This window comes from Leptidea sinapis, chromosome 20 (genome assembly GCF_905404315.1).
Source record: "Leptidea sinapis chromosome 20, ilLepSina1.1, whole genome shotgun sequence".
Lineage (NCBI taxonomy): Eukaryota > Metazoa > Arthropoda > Insecta > Lepidoptera > Pieridae > Leptidea > Leptidea sinapis.
In genome coordinates, this window is record NC_066284.1 from 503,317 (window position 1) to 525,590 (window position 22,274).

Here is a 22,274-nt window from a genome sequence, read left to right on the forward strand (position 1 = left end):
CCTCAAAGGCCAGCAACGCTCTTGTGATTCCTCTGGTGTTGCAAGAGAATGTGGGCGGCGGTGATCACTTAACACCTGTTATTATGTGATCACCTCCACTCACATCGTTTTGGAATGACTTGTCGGTGGACACATGCCTATGTAACTACGTCTTTCTTAAAAACAACTATTTAGATTTTATTTTACAGCAGGATATTGAGCAGTCTCCCTAACACCACCCCCAACATACCGAGGGTGGGTTGCACAGATTTTTATTGTTCGCATTTGATCGCGTACAGATCACGCGCGTCTCGCCTCGGATTAGTCCGACGGTGAATATATTATCGTTGTTTTATTTTATTGGGGAAAACTATTGGGGCCTTTAGCTCGTATGAGGAAATAATGTAATTATTTTACGAAAACATGTAGTTGGATTGCAGATATGTGTATGTCTTCTTTATCATAGAGAGTGTTCCGCTATTTGACCTAATTCCTGCCGCCAAATTCCACCTTCGCACGACACGCTACAAATTAGGTTATCATCCCACCATCTGGATGTGTGGCGGTTCCCCACAGTGCGATTTTCACGGAGCTTTCTCCCACGTACTACAAAGCTGTGGAATGATCTTCCTTGTGCGGTGTTTCCGGGACCATACGACATGGGTACCTAAAAAAAAAGCGCGTACTCCTGCCTTAAGGGCCGGCAACGCTCCTGTGATTCCTCTGGTGTTGCAGTAGAATGTGGGCGGCGGTGATCACTTAACACCACACCAAACACACACTAACGCTCGTATGTCATCCTTTTCCATTAAAAAAAATTCAAATAATGATAGTTTTTTTAAGTTTTGGAATTTAATTCCACACCCACCCATCCTGCATTATGAAATCACATTAGTAAAAGACTGTTGGATGTGTATGTTCCATAGAAATATTAATAAGAAAATAATAGAAACGTTATAAGAACTAGTTCCTTTTTTATGACAATAAGGGACGAGACGAGCAGGGCGTTCAGCTGTTGGTAATTGATACGCCCTGCCCATTAGAATGCAGTGCCGCTCAAGATTATTGAAAAACCCAAAAATTCTGAGCGGCCCTACAATTGCGTTCATCACCTTTGCTCCTTTCATTTGCCCAGTAATTTCACTAGATACAGCGTCTTTCAGACCGAAAAACAATAATGCTTACACATAACTGCTTCGTGGCAGAAAAAGGCGCCGTTGTGATCCTCATAATCCTGTACATAGGAGCCTCCCACTGGTTGCAGGACGATTGTTGCATACATATACATACATTACATTGCTACGTATGCTTGCAACGCTTCAAATTTTGTGGTACTTGTGCAGCAATGGTGTGGATATCGACGGCAACACAAATAAATTAAGAATTTCATAATTAAAATGACAGGCATGTATTTTAATGAAAAGGACTAACCGATACTATGTAATATTTTGAATGTTGCAGGTTGTGAGAAACTTTCCCAAGAAAGACTGGTGATTTATAAGTTACCTGCGCATTGACATGTATAATGAGGTTTTGAAACTTATAGTAACTTCTTTTTTATATTCTAATTTGTATGGCAGATTAATTTACTGGCGTCTTTTGACAGTGGTTTTGATGTGAAGTGTATCATATCCACATGGCACTTCAGATGTTATCGTGACGTATTAATGTAATGCGATATAACTCCGATCTGACCACACTGCGCTCGTCACTATGTCTAGCATGTATGTCAATGGCAATCTGATTAATTCAGGTATTTTGTACAATTAACATGTCAGAAATTATTTTGAGAGTTGCTTTCCATTTTCATAAAATTCATAAGTATTTAGGTAGGTGGGTAGGTACTTCAATTGTTTAGTCTTTGATAAAATCTAATTTTTATATATGGAAAAAATATTTATATATATAGTTTTTAGTCTCCTTGGTATGCTGGTGAAAGTATGTGCATTTTTTGTAATAAGTTAAAGTTAGTATGTCTTAAATACACAATATAAAAAAATCTGGGCCAAACAAAACTTTTACACATATGAATTGTGTTAAACTTCAGATTTTTTTTTACGATCAACATATTAATCTTTGACTATTCTCTTTTCGCAATGTTCTCTAAATTACTAAATTAAAAATACTATTACCCATATCTATTTATGCCATCGAACAATGTTTCGACATTTTCCCATCAGTATAACCCTAATCATTGCTCATAACAGATATTTCACAATAAATATAATAATTAAGTGAAGCGAGAAAATCAAAACAATATACCGCGGAATTTCACGGGTAACTAAACGCATTATTAGTGCGCAGGAGTCGCAATAAACGTAGGGGTTGACACAATACACAACAGCTAAACGCCTGCGGTATCGACAGCCTAAGCCCTTATACAGGGGGTTCAAAAAATTAAATTTAAAACTTAATATAATAAGATATATTTATTTTATTGATTAATGAAGATATCATTGTAAAATCTAAGTTTTATTATTAATACAAATATAATACTAATATCGAAGCCTAAAAAATTACAAAACTTAGTATTTTATTTATTTTGTATTTTATGAAAATAAGGAACGAGACGAGCAGGACGTTCTGCTGATGTTAATTGTTACGTCCTGCCCATTACAATGCAGTGCCGCTCAGGATTCTTGAAAAAAATTCTGAGCTGCACTACAACAGCGCTCGTCACCTTGAGACATAAGATGTTAAGTCTCATTTGCCCAGTAATTTCACTATCAACACCCTTCAGGCCGAAACACAGTAATGTTTACACATTACTGCTTCACGGCATAAATAGGCGCCGTTGTGGTACCGATAATCTAGCCGGCATCCTGTGCAAAGGAGCCTCCCACTGGTAAACCTATGTATAATATACATATACTTTATATAATAAGAACATCACTCAAAATAACTTCTGACATAATGAGTTCTTACTTAAAATTAAGTTTTGTTTATTTTTTTTTTTCACTGAACACAATAAATGCACAGGTGTGTGTTCTGATGATAAATTTGTGTGTATGTTTATTCAATGCTTTATGTTTATATTTAAGTTGTATGTGTATATTTAAGGTTGGCAACAATCTTATGATTCTTCTGGAGTTATATAAGAAAGTGTGGGTCGCAGTAATAACATAACACTGGGAGAGTTTCTTGCGCCGTTACTTCTTCCTCAGACCGCTTCGGAGACAAAATCTCCGAAGTCTCCGAAGCGGTGGTAGTGGTGAAGTGACGTCAAAAAGAATTCTCATGTAATCAATTATGGGAATAAATAAAAGAATAAATGCCTGTTACCATCACATGATCCGTATTTATGCTCGCTTATATCTTTCACAAAAATAAACAGAGTTATATGAATAAAGCATCTACAATATCGACTGTTAAAATACCTACAGAAAGGGTATCTTTATAGTATTTACAGTTACAGAAGGTACAGTTATTTTTTTGTAAATATCTGTATCTGAAAAAAATACTCAAAAGCGGCTAATAATAAATTATATAATAAAATAGCATCTAAAAAAATTCACCCTGTATGCAATATGCATAAGCCTTGCCCGGAGCTGCAGCATGTCTCCACTAATACTCCAGATTGACTGACAGCAAGAGTTAATAAATGCTGTTCGTAATATTAGCCATATGTCGACAGTCGCCAGCTCGGACCCTTTGCCGTACACAATCGACGATTTAATTATTATTTACAATAATATATTATTGTGTTTAAGTACTTCACTAAAATTATCAATTTTGTTAAAAGATAAACATACAAATTGAATTTGTAACCAAAACTTATGAACGATGCGGGTCTCGAACCCGCAACCTCTCGAGTTCCGTCCGTGCGCTCTTAATCTAATATATAAAATTCTCGTCTCATGGTGTTAAACTTTGAACTCCTCCGAAACGGCTTGACCGATTCTCATGAAATTTTGAGTGCATATTGGGTAGGTCTGAGAATCGGACGACATTTTTTTTTTAAATTTTTAACACACGAAATTTATTTTTTTATTTTTTTATTTTTTTGAGACTTTTTTTATTTGTTTGATTATGAGTCAGCATTAAAAAATACATACAACTTCAAATTTTCACCCATCTACGATCAATAGCTACTTTTGTATCGCGATTTTAATATATATAGTATATCTATATATATGTTAATCTTGGTATATCTTAACAATATGTTATGTTTTTAAAGTTTATCACTCTCACATCTAGGATTAATACACAAATAAAATTTGAAAAACAAAATTTTATGAACAAGCAAACAAGATTTTATAACGATACGTTACTCGAACGGTTGGCTCAGTTGGATAGAGCAACGACACGGAACGCCGGAGGTCGTGGGTTCCAGTCCCGCATCGTTCATAAAATTTTGTTTTTCAAATTTTATTTGGTATATCTTGTTCAAATTTCTGATTAGGGCTCCATCTACAGGATCTATTTTACAGTTGATTATTTGCACAACCCAAATAATTGCATATTATGAAATTGACTTGAGATGTCGCTCTTTTAAATATAAACAATTTGTTATTTAAAGTGATATCCCTCCCACATTTCTGGGATTAATTAGATTTTTTTTAAAAGATAAACATTCAACTTTATGGTCATAAACTAGACCATAACAATTAACAATATACAAAAGTCTTGCTCTTCGATTATGCAGAAAATGTTACAATTAACGAATCTAGAAGGATTGAATACTTAGGATAACCTAGGAACTATAAATATAAAATATAAGTTTATGTGTTCACCGCTAAAAATGTCGATATATCGAGCGACATTCAGTTATGTGGTCCCTTGAAAAAGAAGGCAAGATAGGCCTCTAAATAACTTGCTGTACCTACTCAGTAAGGCGAGACAGTACTTCACTACAAGCCACCGCCTGCAACTAAATAAGGCGCAAATTTGGCTTCAGATGGAATACTGTTCTCACCTCTGGGCGGGTGCTCCCCAGTCACCAGCTTCTTCTGTTGGACCGCACGTAAAGAATCATCGACTATCAAGTCATCTCCGATCGGCTTGATTCTTTGGCGTTGTGTACAGATATGGGGTGTCTTTGCATCTTCCATCGCATATATACCATACGCATATATATGTAAGCATTACTGTGTTTCGGTCTGAACGATGCCGTAGCTAGTGAAATTACTTGGCAAATGACACTTGACATCTTATGTCTTAAGGTGACGAGCGCAGTTGTAGTACCGAATTTTTGGGTTTCACTTACCATCAGCTGAACGTCCTGATCATATCGTCTCTTATTTTCATTAAAAGAAAAAGATAGGTCCGTCAAGCAGCCGAATTCCACCACCGAATATAAAGTGCGAAAATTTTAAATTCCATCCACACCATGCTTACGTCTGGCATTCTGTAACCGCGCGTTTGCGAGAGTTTTTTTATCACGTTCACTCTGTGGAATCAATTACCGGATGCAGTTTACCGGAACCGATACGACTTAGGGAACTTCAAGCATAACATACTCCCAACTTGAAGGCCGGCAACTCTTCTCTTGACACCTGTTGTTGTTGGATGTTGCCTCACCACTCCCCATCCCGTGTGCCTCTTGCCCGTTTGTCAAAGTCAAAGTCAAAAAATCTTTATTCACTGTAAAACTTTATAACTTATTTAGTACAAGTCAGGATGAAGTACATAAGTTACAATAGCATTCAAATGAGTATAACAATATTCATTAACAAAATTTAGAACATTAATTCCAACTATCTTTATCATTCAAATAATCTTTCACATTATAATAGCCCTTAGATGTTAATTTATTTTTTACGATACATTTAAATTTTTTAATAGGTAATATTTTAATTTCATTTGGGAGTTTATTATAGAATATAACACAATCCACTTTAAAAGATTTAGCAATTTTACGGAGCCTAGTAGATGGAATTGGTTTGTCTCCTCTTATATAAAAAGTATATAAAGTAGGTAGCTAAACTTCAAAAAAATATAAAGCAAGTAAGTAAGAAGTTGAAGCAAAGTCTACAATTATATAAAAATATAATGTTGGTGTGATTTATTCTCTGGACCAATTTTGGTGAAATTTACAGGCAACTATCAAATTATTGTATTCAATTGAAATATGTTAAAAGGAATTCGGGTAAAAGCAATAATTATGAATCTCTTTTATGATTCTTTTAGTTCTGCAATGTTGGGTGACCTGGGTGGCAGTGACCACATCGGGACCAGGAGAACAGCTTACTCGTTCGTCCTCATATTGCATACAGATCTAGAATTTTTTTTTATGGAAAAGGGGGACAAACGAGCGTACGGGTCTCCTGGTGTTATGTGATCACCGCCATCCATATTCTCTTGCAACACCAGAGGAATCACAGGAGCGTTGCCGGACTTTAAGAAAGGTGTACGCGCTTTTTTTTAAGGTACCCATGTCGTATCGTCACGGAAACACCGCACAAGGAAGCTCATGCAACAGCTTTGTAGTACTTGGAAGAAAAGTTCTTGTCAACCGCACTATGGAGGAAAGTGTAATTCGGTGGCAGGAAGCAGGGAATCTGTTGAAACAGCTCTTCGAAACACTCCCCGTGATAAATGCGGTAGAAAATATACAATGACGAAGCGACTTCTCTACGCAATACCTAGTTATAATGCTTATAATAGATGAACAAATTGTATAATAGATAAATAAAATAAATAGTTATTTTAAATGAAAAGCGTTAAAATAATCCGTGAATTTGCGACATAAAGTAAACAAGCTGATTTTGGTATATCTGTAAAACTTTTAATATAACTACGACTCGTAATAAATTGGTCGAGTCATAAACGAACAAATTAAAACCTTAACATTTAAAATTAACACGACATGTAAGGGATCGTATTGTTGTTCCCTCAGCAATAAACGGAATCCTCTTGGGCACAACCGATCCCCATGTATCACGCCATGGGGTACACGCGACCCCGTTGGGGGCACTTGAGGTCTGCTTTTGGGGTATTTACTATTTACCCAGTCGCTAATTGTTTTTTATTAATTTTGTAGCTTTTAGATACGGTTGTCATAAATAACTTAGTCCTATTGGTTTTAGTTTTTCTTATTAACAATTCGTTATGTTTTTAAAGTGACTTCTGGGATTAATACACAAATAAAATTTGAAAACAAAATTTCAAAATCAAAATGAATAAATCAACTAGACTAACTTAAATCAAAGTTACTATAAGTAAAAGTCGAAAATGTTTAATTTGTGTAAACTATTATAATATTACATTAATAACAGAAAAAATGGTTTCATTTCGGTCCAAAAGCTTCATTAACCCCGTCCTCGAAATATAAAATTAAAGATAAAATAATTCGAGTTCTATTTGTATCTTATTTTTATTGGAACTAATATTGCTTAATATAATGATCAAAATTACAGTATATTTATCTTAATTTGGGAGAAATGGAATATAGATATTAGATAATTGTTATTCTAGCTCTGAAATAAATTATTCGTTTTCACAACTGCGTCCAAGGTGGACATATTAATTGCTTTAATATCAATAAGAATTCGCAATATATTTGTGCAAAATGGTACTTGAACCTGTCAATTCTCCCTCATAAGACAACTGGATCACGCACAAGTGTCACGCGACCAGCTAGTTTTAATACTTTATCATTTTATCTATGATTCTTTATGTTTGTTTTAACGTTATTTTTATTTATTTTAAATATAGGAAGAGGAGGACAAACGAGCGTAATTTTCAATTACTGGTGTTTAGTATTCACCACCGCCCACATTCATTGCAACACCAGAGATAAAGAATATAATTACCAATAATAGAATTTGTAAAACAAAATTTTATGAACGATGCGGGACTCGAACCCACGACCTCCGGCGTTCCGTGCCGGTGCTCTAACCAAATGAGCTAACCGTTCGAGTACCGCCTCATTATAAAATAAAATAATTACCATATTATTATAATAAAATTATTATAAAAAATAAATATAATTACCATATTTACATATTAATATTATAATTATATATTTATATATTTATTTAAATATATACCAATTATATATTTTAACAGCGATATAGATTTGGAAAATATTTATTATGTGGAATTCAGTTTTATAATTAATAAAATTGGTTTAGCTTTCTGTATAACATTTTATTAAAAACAGTTGATATCGCCAATTCCCATATTATTTTCTGTACAGTCTGAACTTCTTTGACTGATTAAATCATAATATGGAAGAGCGAATAGTATTGTATAGATTTTATGTTTCTTTAATTTTTTCCTGATGATTGATAATATATTTGCAAAGAGAGATTGATTGACTATAAAAAGCCTATTTTCCGTCAGTGCATTACAATTGCTAATTTACAGACTAGTATGGACTGGACTGACTTACATTTAATTAAAATGTATTCGTTCACATTCAAGAAACACATATGATCAAACTCCACCGGTCGCAATTAATCGTGACTTATGACAAGTATCGCGCAAAGTCCGCCAGATGTCGTAGTGTTTACTTGGCGTGTTCGAGAACTTTGAACTTTCAACTATTAGCCATACGCCCATACTTGCACCTGTCCATATTTACCAAGTTCCAACCCTTGTATTTTGCGCGACTTATAATGAATTAATTCATTAGCTTATAAATAAATTTATTAATGTTTTCTTATTGTCATGTGCTATATAGGTATACGCTTTTGAATTATTCTAGCTAAAACCTAGTCAAAGTCAAATAAACTTTATTAATTATTTATTAAATTACTAAATTCTCCATAGGTTCTTAAATAATTGAGCTCGTGAGAACAACATACAAGAAACTCAACGACCACTCTTTGCACTCAAATAGAGTATTTTACAATAATATAATAAAATTGACACACTTTTTAAACAAATTATATTGCCCCAAGTTAAGCATATATAGCCTGTGTTATGGGTTACTAGACAACGATATATTTAATACAATATACTTACTTAAACATACATAAATTCATATAAACATACATAAATACATTTAAACATCCATGACTCGGAAACAAACATCCATATTCATCATATAAATGCTTGCACCTACCGGGATTCGAACCCGGGACCTCTAGCTTAGTAGGTAGGCTCGCTAACCACTCGGCTATACAGGTCGTCATGGCTGTAATATACCTACTGTACTTACCAGAAAGAGGTTGCACAGGATGCCGGCTAGATTATACCGAAACATATTAATGTGTAAACATTACTGTGTTTCGGTCTGTTCGCGCCGTAGCTAGTGAAATTACTGGGCAAATGAGACTTAACATCTTATGTATCAAGGTGACGAGCGCCATTGTAGTACCGCTCAGATTTATTTTGTTTTTCAAGAATCCTGAGCGGCACTGCATTGTTCTAGACAAAACGTATCAATTACCACCAGCTGAACGTCCTGCTCGTCTCAGCCCGTATTTTATTAAAACAGAATACATAACAAATTAGTTTGTAAGGTGCTGCATCCAATATATGAGTCGTGATTAAATAATATAAATTATTTCATAAAATGTAATATATAATTAACTGCATAAATATTTACGAATATATTGAATGTATCAACCTTTAGAGCTTGAATTTATTGTTTGTGTAACGATACTTTGTGAACAAGATGATCTTGATTACTGTCACAATTAGTAATTGCATCTAACAAATACAATGATTTATTAACTATAACAGGTCGACCTGGCACCACAAGCAGCACCCGATCAGGAGTTGACGCATGGACCAGCCATTCAGCCAGCTTCCCTCGCACATATTTGAGGGAAGGAGAGGATATATAGTAATTATTACAATGATAAAATCTACCTTGTAAGTATTAATATGAAAAATGTGATTTACTGCGAAGTATCTTAAGAGTTATTATAAACATTGTTTCAATTATAACCAAAATTTTAAATTATAAAACTGAACCCGAAATATGGTGAAGAACTTGATAAAAAAGGAAATGAATCGTCATAAGTATACTTATTATTTTTTAATTTTCAATTATCTCCATGAAATAAGTAAGTATTTAAAACTTTCATACATTAAGATTTAATAAAACCATAAGTTGTCATTATGAAAAACCGTCGTGGAAAACAGAACAAAAATAAATATAGACGATTAGGAAGTTATAATCGAGCCTGAAGAAGTGACAAACAAAAGTGACCAGTAGATAAATCAACATACAGCACAATATTAGCCCGTATTAAACTTTATCCAACCTTTATAATTGCCTGCGCCGACCAATGTCCATTAGATAACGTTTATCATGTGGTGCAAGTTACAATCCGAAAGCGTAGCTGAGTATTCATATTTCGTTGAATAAAATACTTTTTATGAGATAAGTTACAGAATGTGCAGATGACCCACCTGATGCTATGTTGAGAAGAAGCGGCAATTGCTTTTAAAATAATCTTTACCCTCTTTTAAAATATCGAACTGAAACATAACAGGGACATTTGTTCACTGTTTTGCAACAGAACTGGGTGTTGAGCAGTGTTGTACAGCTCTAAACGAATGCTGCAGACAGATTAAATTATACTGCTGCTGATATTATTTATATGAATAGTCTCACTCTCTAGGATTTATCTCACTTTAGTCATGAATATCTATTGGGTTGCATTGGGCATGGAATTTGGTAGATCTTTCCATATCTCTCTCTCTCTCTCTTTATAAATGATGTTTATTTTTAAATGAAATAAAATTTTTAGCCTTCTTCAAAATATACCGCAAGACTCCTTTTTTTTTTGCTCTTATACACTATTTAGAATTTGGTCTTCAACGTCAATTTGATAAATTTAACCAGTCTTACCTTTGTCTAAGTAATTAAACCAATCTATCATTGCAATTTTGATGGATTGGATGGACATGGATTTTGGATGCACAGGCACGATTAAAGAGATTGTACACTTTTAAAAAATTTGTTCATTATCTATAAATTTCGATATAAGTTTTTATATTATTTTATTACTTTAACACTTTTTCTACTGTTCGTCAATAATCGTTTTTAATTTCCTTTCGAAGATAGTTTGATCGGCTACAGTGATGCACATGGTAACATATGCTACTACAGATATGCAACAGAGGAGAATAGTCACAGTTATAGTACTCGTACAAGAGGCACACGAATATCGAGGGGGAAGATTCGTAATAACACAGTAATAATAAGCTTTAAATATCATCCAGTTACTGTCCTTACGATTGTGTACATATTACTACAGCAGGTATGAATTAGTTGTAAGACAAACACCGTCTTAGTAATACTGTTCTCAATAAAATTTGGTCCCTCTTACATTTAATCCCAGGCACTAACCAATAAGGCCATTCGCTTATTTAAACTTTTTAACTTATCGAACTGATCCTTCCTGTCAAGTGTTATTTTAACTTGAATAATAAATAACTAAAGTAGGTTTAATTGCGGATGTTCTTATGAATAAGATGGTCACTGGGTAGGTTTATTTTATTAACTTATTCTTCACCTGATGAATACGCTATCCGCTTATAACTCGAACAGCTTAAGGTTATACACGCGACGTGTGGAATTGTCGACATAGCGCTGATAAGGATCAGGACACATGGAATGCTTGTACAAAGCTCGTTCTAACTAACATATTGTTTGTACATAGAACTTTATTTACAGACCTTTAATATTACGTAGAAGTGACTTAGTATTAATTATTAAAATGGATATATTATGTCGTAATACGTTGTATTTTGTTCTATAAACAGGCAACAAATGATTAATTTTTAATTTAATATTTAATAATAATTCAATATTTTATTTTTTAAATAATATTAACTTATTTAAAAATTATTATTTTTATAATCATTTCATGTAATGGAAACTCATTGCCGCTCAGAGGGCAATGGAGAGGGCTATGCTCGAAGTTCCCCTGATCGAATCAGATATGAGGAGATCCGCAGGAGAACCAAAGTCTCCGACATAGCCCACCTGGTTGCGAAACTAAAGTGGGCAGGGCACATAGCTCGAAGGACAGATGGCTGTTGGGGCAGTAAAGTCCTCGACTGGCGACCACGTACTGGAAGACGTAGTGTTGGAAGGCCCCTCACAAGATGGACCGACGATCTGGTCAAGATAACCGGAATTCGCTGGACGGGGGCAGCGCAGGACTGATCGTCGTGGCAATCTTATCTTCTGGCTGAGAGAGTTCTGAAATCTTGTCGTAAATTAAACTTAGGTAATATTCAAATTTCAATGAGTGATACTAGATTTGGAATAGATAGATAGAGATTACAATGAATAATATATATATATTATACCATAGCAGTATTGGCTAATCCACACTCATACTTATTTCTACTCTAACTTCTTGTTTAAAAAATTAATATTACTTATATTAATATAGTATTAGTTTTATTTACATTTTGTATATTAACATAGTTAGGCAAAGCCTGTGCTGTGGGTGAAATACAACGATAAATTTAAAACGGTAGACTTTTTTAAGCTTAATTTTTTTTAGACTCGGAACGAAACATCCAAGTTCATCATAAAAAGGTTTGTACAAACCCGGGATCTCGGCTCAGCAGGCAGGGTCTAATCAAGAGGCTATATCGGTGGTCAAACGGTCAAAAGTCAAAGTCAAATAAACTTTTTTTTGAATGGTCACTATAAATATCCTACTAATATAAAAAATGTGAAAGTTTGTATGTCTGGATGTATGTTTGAACTTCTTTAACGCAAAAACTTCTGAATGGATTTTGATGAAACTTTACAATAATATAGCTTACACACCAGAATAACATATAGGTTAAAATTTATAAAAATATTGTGTGAATTATCTATACATATAAAAAAAAAATATATTATGAATATACACATACACCAAATACACCATACATAGGTACACATACACCAAAATAACATTTTTTACAATTTTTGTCTGTCTTTCTGTCTGTCTGTCTGTCTGTTTGTCCGGCTAATCTCTGAAATAAATGTTGCAATGTCCAAGAAACGATCTAACTCTAAAAATAATTTATATGACAAAACAACGTTTGCCGGGTCAGCTAGTTTATAAATATTTCTTTTACATAACTGCATCTACCATATTATGTTCGGAAAAAGGAGAGCTCGTGAGAAGAACGTACAAGAAACTCAACGGCCACTCTTTTCAATCAAATAGAGTATTTTAAAATGGCTGCATCGTGTATTAATAATATCAAATATTTCATAAAAAGTAATAAAGAATAAACTGGATCATGAGTACAATTAGGCGCACCCAAACTTGAAGTAGGTATCAGCACAAAACATTGCTAGGGTTGATCACTTCGTCTTCCACCGCATTTATCACAGGAAGTACTCCGAAGAGCTTTCTGACCCAGATCCTGCCACCGGATTCGACCATCGTATCACACACTCTCTACAAACTTTAATAACATCTTCACCATTGGGGGTGTGAGGCGTTCAACTAAAGTGTTCATGAGTTTAGCCCTGTGCTTCCCCGGGACATAAAAAGAAAAGGGAATGCCCAGGCCCAAGGGTGTCTTAAGAGGCAACTAAGGGCATGTACCAGTTACCATTTTTAATAATCACGCGTCCCATACCATACCATACCATACCATACCATACCATACCATACCATACCATACCAACACCAGAGAACACGTTTTTTGAAGCTATTTCGCTTCGTCCTGGAAATACCGCTCTAGGAAGTTCCCTATATGGATTGGTTGAATATGGCAACTAGTTTTTTTTAAGATAATAAGAGATGAGACGAACAGGACGTTCAGTTGATGGTAATTGATACGCCCTGCCCATTACAATGCAGTGCCACTCAGGATTCTTGAAAAACCCAAAAATTCTGAGCAGCACTACAATTGCGGTCATCACCTTGAGACATAAGATGTTAAATCTCATTTGCCCAGTAATTTCGCTAGCTACGTCGCCCTTCAGACCGATACACAATAACGCTTACCCATGACTGCGTAACGGCAGAAATAGGCGTAGTTGTGGTATCTATAATCTAGCCGGCATCGTGCGCAAAGGAGCCTCCCACTGGTGAATATGCAGTATTTATTAAATTTTGAGTTTATACTACTATTCCCACTAAAAAAACAAATAAAAAAGATCAAGGTGGTTAATGCATAATTTAGAAATTATTACATATCGTTATAGCGGCCATATTGTTTTGTGTATAAAAATCGCAAAAACCGTTTTTGCAGGTATGTCGTGTTGGGCTGCAGAATACGAAGAATCAATTGCAGTATAAGATATTATATATATTGTAAGGTTGTCTTTTAATAAGTAATTATTCGTATTACATTATTCATAATTATTGTTTCAGCTCGTTCAGTTTTAAGGAGGAAGGAGAGAGCCTCAGATGAATCTTAATAATGCCTTCGAGAGCTCTTCAGAATAGCCCGTGTCATAGACGCATAGACAACTATCATACAGAAGCAACAATATTTGATGAATAAAGTATTAAAATTTATATTAACTATTATAAAAGAAGTAACTTACAGTAAAATATTAATACATTTTTCGTTTATAATTTTTTAGAGTAGTATGACAATATACAGTACCTTCTTCATAATAAATTCCACTTGTTTCTACAAAAAATAATAATTATAGCAAAGCTGGTAATTAATAGTGCGAATCATATAAAATAAATTAAAAAGGCATTTATTTCTCAAAATTGATTCCTTTAGAATTCATTTTGATGTCATTTCTAACTAAACATAACTACTAGATGCTACTACCGCTTCGGAAACAAATGGAGCTCTGAGAGAGAAGAAGCGGCGCAAGAAACTCTCCCAGCATTCTTTTTTTTTGCGCTCTTTTCAATAAAAATATACAATATTGTACAGTCATTTCTATCGCTATAAAATAATCTAGTCCCAGGCTGTCCGATCATTTAGATATTCAGCAGTGGAGTAATAGGATTTACGACTGAGCCATTTTTTTATAAAACATTTAAATTTATTGATAGATAATGCCTGAACAGTGGCTGGGACTTTATTATAGAAGTGAACATTTACCCTTAAAGCTATTATGTACCTTATGAAGCCTACTAGGATTAGTTACAAGCAATCCCTTATTTCTACTGTTATAATAATGAAAATCACTATTAAGAGCAAAAAGGTGACGATTTTTGTGAACGTATATTAAATTTTCATAAATGTACTAAATTATTACAAAAAATAATAAAATTGCATTTTCATATTAACAGAGTGATTGCTCTGTTTCTTTATGCTCTATGCAGCAGTCGCCCGAGGGTTTAATATTAAAAATAAAATAAAGGAGGAATGATCGTTCTTAGTATAGAGCTTGCATTGTGTGCTTTTTAATAAATGCCCGAATAACTGCCCCAGTAGCGAGTAGATATATTTACCTAAGTACCATCACAATATGGCGATAGGGGATTCCCTGTTAGATTTTTATATTAGCTTGGAAATGTTTTTCAACACTTTAACGTAAATCATAAATAGATGTGCGTAGGGCTCACATCATGGTTGGTGACCACAATAGAAATATTAGATAGGATTCATAATTTTCTTTTCTATGATAATAAGGGACGTGACGAGCAGGACGTTCAGCTGATGGTCATTGATACGCTCTCTGTCCATTACAAAGCAGTGTCGCTCAGGATTAAAAAAAAATCCAAAAATTCTAAACAGCACTACAACTGCGCTCGTCACCTTGAGACATAAGATGTTATGTCTCATTGGCACAGTAATTTCACTAGCTACGGCGTCTTTCAAACCGAAACACAGTAATGCTCACAAATTACTGCTTCACGGCAGAAATAGACGCCGTTGTCCTACCCATAATCTAGCCGGCATCCTGTGCAAAGGTGCCTCCCACTGGTAATTTTTTGTGGAACGATTTTCTGGGCATTTGAAAAGTTTTTTGAAAGCAATAAACGAACAAGTAGTGCGGCTCACATACTAGCTTATGCTTATTTAACTAATTATGCAGCAAAAGCTTAAAAAATGTTTTGAAATGCGATTTACTAACTAAGACCGAAAGGTGCTCTTTGAATTAAATACAAATCAAATAATACTTTCAATTGTATCAAAAAATTAACACTTATGAATGTCAAACCTTACCTTATCGCCACCTTACACCTGCGATACATTTATTACTAGTTTTTTTATTTATTAATCTTTGTCTAGTACTCTGTAACTCATAATATACGAAATACTTATAATTAAAAGGAATGCGCAGTCTCAAGCCATTCTTTGGTCACAAGTTTCTCCGATACCCTAAAAATGGGGAGAATTTACAATTCCGTGTGAGGCGAGAGGAGTTTGTTTAAAACTACGTGGTACAGATTGTAGAAAGTATAAAATGAGACGCTCATGATCACGACGAGGAAGCCGCCAAATACGAAGCTGAAGAAGCTACCGTCAATCATGTTGTTGCCGTCTATGCTCGGTGGATGACCCTGGAATGGATCTTACGTGCCAGACCCTGACGAATGCCGATCTTCTAGTTTCCGCTTCATTGATGATAACCGATCTTTCAGCTCGTCGATCAAGTCAAGTTAAATGAACTTTATTCAATTAGACTTTTGAATCGTCACTACAAATATTTCGTTTAAATTACTGAAGTTACCACACGTTGGTAAAAAGTTGAGCTCGTGAGAAGAACATATAAGATACTCAACGGCTTCTCTTTTCAATCAAATACCGTATTTTACAATGGCTGTTATATACATGACAAATTTGTTTGTTAGGTAATGCATCCAATATAAGAGTCGTGTTTAAATAATATAAATTATTTCATAAAAAGTAAAAAGAAATAACTGTATAAATATAAATTATCGTATATTGGATGCATCAACCTTTAGAGCTTCAATTCATTGTTTGTGTAATGATGCTTCGTGAAGTTGATGGTCTTGATTATGGTCACAATTAGTAATTGCATCCAACCCTCTGCATGTAGCTTCTATGCTAACTAATGATTAGAACTTAAACGTTTATAAACTATTATTTAAATAAAATAATTATTTAAATAAAAAAAAAATCATTTCTGTGAAAAAATAATGCTGTGTCAAAAAAATATCCCACCAGAATAGCCAATTATTGACAAATTTCAATAACTTCCACTGAGTCCGTATGGATAGAAAATAGAAGAACAAAGTAAAAGAATTCACAATGCTATCAATAAATCGGAAGGCAAACTTGACCTTGCGTTCGATAAGAAGATGCGTATTATTTTGACGACCTGTATAGCCGAGTGGTTAGCGATCCTACCTACTAAGCTAGAGGTCCCGGGTTCGAATCCTGGTAGGTGCAAGCATTTATATGGTGATTATGGATGTTTGTTTCCGAGTCATGGATGTTTAAATGTATTTATGTATGTTTATATGAATTTATGTATGTTTAAGTGAGTATATTGCATTAAATATATCATTGTCTTGTAACCCATAACACAGGCTATATATGCTTAACTTGGAGCAAGATAATTTGTGTAAAAAGTATGTCATTATTATAAGTATATTATTATATATTGTCATTTGTCAGTAAGTATAATATCCATATTTTTTGGCAGGCTTTTTTGAAAAGTATTAGTTTTTATTTCACTTGGCCCGCCTGGGCCCCACGCCCAGAGGCGCGGAGAATGTACAAAGTACTTCTTCTTCGTATCTTCTCGCCTCAATAGGGCTACTGGAAACCCAAGCGCTGGCAGCTATTTCGGTCAACGGATCAGCCTACACCAAGTACCATTTACCAATGGAAGGTTCCTTTACACAGGATGCCGGCTTGATTATGGGTATCATAACGACGCCTATTTCTACCGTGAAGCAAAAATATGTAAGCATTACTGTGTTTCGGTCTGAAGGGTGCCATAGCTAGTAAATTTACTGGGTAAATGAGAACTAACATCTCATGTCTCAAGGTGACGAGCGCAGTTGTAGTGCTGCTCAGAATTTTTGGCTTTATCGATAATCCTGAGCGGCACTGCATTCTAGGGCAGGGCGTATCAATTACCATCAGCTGAAAGTAATGCTCGTCTCGTCTCTTACTTTAAAAAGATAGCTATCCAAAGTGCAAATGCTGTCAGTATTCTTGGTAAGCTTCCCCGTAATGACGTTTTTATTTAATGTATTCATAGTATTGTAAATATAGCTATAAGTTTTTTTTAGATAAATTAAATATTTGGTATGTAATCCGCATGGTCCCACATGTCATATTCAGAAATCCCAAACATAATTCGCATAACTCGCCCAAAAACAATAAAAGTTGAAACTCCATTCAAAAACCTATCAAGAACAAACACATAAATATTCCAAGTTATCCGAAAGCAACACAAATGAAGACACAAGTACATCACCGCGATGAATAAAACATTGAAACACTTACCCAGAGGAAAATGCACACGGGCGACAATTTCGTCAAAGCCACAATAGATGGTCGCTTTGGCGAAGCCTGTGTTGCACATCAAAGGGGCATGTTTGTACCTCTCTAAGCCTCTCCGCTCAGAGGGAATATTGATTGACACACAGAGGTACTCGCCGGGTTTATGCTACGAGTAATTTTACCATATCATAGACAAGACAAATGCATTTAATAAATACGTAATTAATTAAACCTTTAGATTATTTATACGTCTAGATAAGTTTATCTATGACAGCTGTGAAAACGTCGAAAAAAACTGACTTTAGGACTAGCCTCCATTTTGAGCAATTCACGTACACTAACACAAAGTGTCATACAAATCGCGAGTGTAATATGTAGCTTGTCACGCACACTAATCTAATATTCCTGGTCTGTTTTTATCGGATGTCTGATAGCATGGCAATAGAATTTGTGTAGACGTATAAATTATTTAAGAATTAAACATGCGAACATAACAATTTATTGAAGTAAAACTACATTAGGCGTGACTTGAGGTTAACAAAAGTTTTTAATCGTTAAAATTTTGTTATAATATTTATTTTTTGAAAATCTCAAAGTGTGTGTGTTTATTTATTACTTCTTTTGTAATAATAAACTTATATATAATATTTATAAAAATATCAGAAATCTTCTGGCGTTTGCGACATTCTTTAATATTCTTTTTATTTTTTATTATGTGCTTATGTGTGAAAATGTGTGTGTGTTTGTTAATTATTCCTAAAGTAAATTATTAGTTAGTTAAGATACCACCCACACACTTTTTTTATTATCATGATTTTACTAACATATAAGGTAATCATTTGATAAAATATTATAAGGAATCTTGCAGAGCTAGGTTACCTCTCTCGCACAAGATCGCCACAGTTTTAATTCTGAATTAGAAGCATTTTTAATTTATTACAAACATTATACAATTTTCTTAACAAAACTATGTCATGTTAAATAGTATTGGTGTACAATTAATAAATATTCGTACAATTTTATCTAGATTGAATGATTAGCATGGCTCCAACTGTAAAGGTGTATTGGTGATTTTTTTTGGCATTGTCTATAAAAATGTAATGAAAAAATTAATTTTCTTCTCATATTCTTTAGATATTTTTTGTAAAAAAATATAAGCTTCACATAAACCGTAAAGAAATGGTTTCAACTGTGCGCTACTTTGGCGATTTATTTTGGGATAGCAGCCTTAAGGAAATTTCATTAACAACAGTCCTGACTGTATATCATCGTTTTAATCGTGAATGTTTTCCAAACAATTGCGTCAACATTCCCTCTATAAATTTGAGCCGTCACGACTTTTATCAATGCTCTCTACGTGACCAATCCACCTCAACATCGCTACAGTGATCTGCTAGACTATTGATTCTAAAGCATATCAATACTAACAATGAATTATTGTCATTCACCTACAGAAATGTTGAAGCAATGAATGTAAAAATGAATCGTCGAAGAATACCTAGTCTGGGCATAAAAAATATTTCAAATGTTATGTCTCATTTGCCTAGTAAATTCACTAGCTATGGCGCCCTTCAGAGCGAAACAGAGTCATGCTTACATATTACTTTACGGCAGAAATAGGCCCCGATATAGTACCCATAATCTAGCCGGCATCCTGCGTAAAGGAACCTTTCATTGGTAACGTTCACGAGGCATGCCTCGTGGAAGTACGTTATTAATTATGTAAAGAATTTGACGTAGCGTTCCTCCACAGGGTGCAGTGTTTAAGGACCTTTTTATATGTAAAACCACACTAAGAAAGTGAATTGTGTTTCTCAAGGAGCTTTCTTCCACGTACTACAAAGCTTTGGAATGAGCTTCCTTGTGTGGTGTTTCCGGGACAATACGACATGGATACCTTCAAAAAAGCGCATACACCTTTCTTATAGGGCCGGCAACGCTCCTGTGATTCCCTCTTGCAACACCAGAGGAATGCTATGCCTAGTTTGGGGCAAGATAATTTGTCTAAAAATGTGTCTACATTATATAATATTTTATTACAGTGACTCTGTTTGGACGTCCAAAATAATACGACTCGGTACATCCTTACCATTCCTTCATTATACTAACGATATCATCATAAAAGTATATTATATTAATGAAGTTTAAAGCTAACCAAGTTTGCTTAAGGGCCATGTTTCAAGCACCTCGCAAGTAAAGGGTCCACTTCCTTTGTGGGTAATTAGCATCATCTCATTAATAAGGCGAGTGGATTAGCACCTCATTGCTCGTACTTAGATCTCTTAAGCACGACCTGCCTACATTTATTTTACTCTTTAGATACTTGTCTGTAACGTACAGTATATTATCTATATTAAAAGTACATTCAGTATTTTGAAGTAGAAACTGTTTTAGCCGTTTTGGGCATTTTTTGGTAAGGGAAAATTCACCGTCATGCTCATGGGTTCGCGTCACCGACATGCTCATAACGCGCAAGTGATAAATAAAAAAGTAAGTAAAAATATAATAGTCACTTTTTGAATGGGTGAAATCTCTTGAGTTCGCGTCACCGAAATACTTACAGCAGTATATAATATGTATATACAGCTGACGTATTGTGCAACATTAGTGCTGTGTGTGTGTTTGATTAATATATTATTGAAAATTAGTATTACAGATAAATTGAAATTAATATTTAATTGTTTTTATACATTATGAAAATATCCAATTTTAATACTAAAAGTTCTGTTTTCAATTATTTCGACGGTCTCTACAACTGCCATTTGTTATTTATTGATGGTTGACTTTCACTTGATCACACTCGATTATTTTATCATATTAGAAGAATTAATTATAATTTATCAAGTCATAATTATTCTATAAAAGGTAATTATTATCATATCAAATATAAGAATCTTTGTCAAATTGAAAATCAATTGAATTAGGCTTTATATTGCGGAAATCCATAATTATCCAATTGATGTCAGTTTTCTTGACGGTCTCTACAACTGCCATTTGTTATTTATTGATGGTTGACTTTCACTTGATCACACTCGATTATTTTATCATATTAGAAGAATTAATTATAATTTATCAAGTCATAATTATTCTATAAAAGGTAATTATTATCATATCAAATATAAGAATCTTTGTCAAATTGAAAATCAATTGAATTAGGCTTTATATTGCGGAAATCCATAATTATCCAATTGATGTCAGTTTTCTTGAGTGTAAATTCCGCTATGAAGACGCTAGACTCTCGTGCCAGACTTTGGCAAGTCAACATCTCCTGAGGATACCTCGTGTAGAGGCGAAACATGTATCGAATTGGGTAAAGACATTTTTTTATGAAAATAAGGAAAGAGACGAGCCGAACGTTCAGCTGATGGTAATTGATACGCCCTGCCCATTACAATACAGTGCCGCTCAGGATTCTTGAAAGACCCAAAAGTTCTGAGCGGTAACACAACTGCGCTCGTCACCTTGTGACATAAGACAATTCATAGCGGAATCTACACTAAATTAAATTCACAACAATTTGAAAATTAAATTTTGATAAATCCATCCGCTCTGTTTCGTGGATTACCAATAAAAAATACATCTGTATACATACCGTTTTTTTATTGATTGTTGCTTAGCGGAATTGTTGGAGGAACTATGACGTTGGAGTTATACATACCGTTTTGATATCATTTAGTTGGCTGTAGTATCATTTGGTTGCTGTGAACAATCATAGGAGTGACGTCACGAATAGACGTCACAACACAACAACACAGGCTTGTGCGATGAACCATTAACTAACCAAATTTTTACTCCGAAGGAATTGGATATATGTTTTGGAAATTTTGGAGTTGTGTCTACATTATTAAACTGACTTGTAAGGGAGCTAAATATTGCAACCCAACTAACTCGTAAAGGAGCTAAATTGTGTGATGAATCATCAACAAGAAAACAAGAAAAGAGGAACAAACATAAACTTGTTATGCCTACTACTCGGTTGAGTCGAGTTAGTAAGTCTTTTGTTGGGCCATGTATATGCTTCTACAATATGATCC

General features: G+C 34.3%; 1 long non-coding RNA gene across 1 annotated transcript; it reads left to right on the forward strand.

The window, feature by feature from the left end:
• The first annotated feature begins 9,612 nt into the window (after positions 1 to 9,612).
• LOC126970279 (uncharacterized) lies at positions 9,613 to 14,336 on the forward strand. Its single transcript, XR_007730598.1, has 4 exons — positions 9,613 to 9,744; positions 10,942 to 11,141; positions 11,778 to 12,116; positions 14,220 to 14,336. It is a non-coding gene; the product is annotated as an uncharacterized LOC126970279 (long non-coding RNA).
• The last annotated feature ends 7,938 nt before the right edge of the window (positions 14,337 to 22,274 follow it).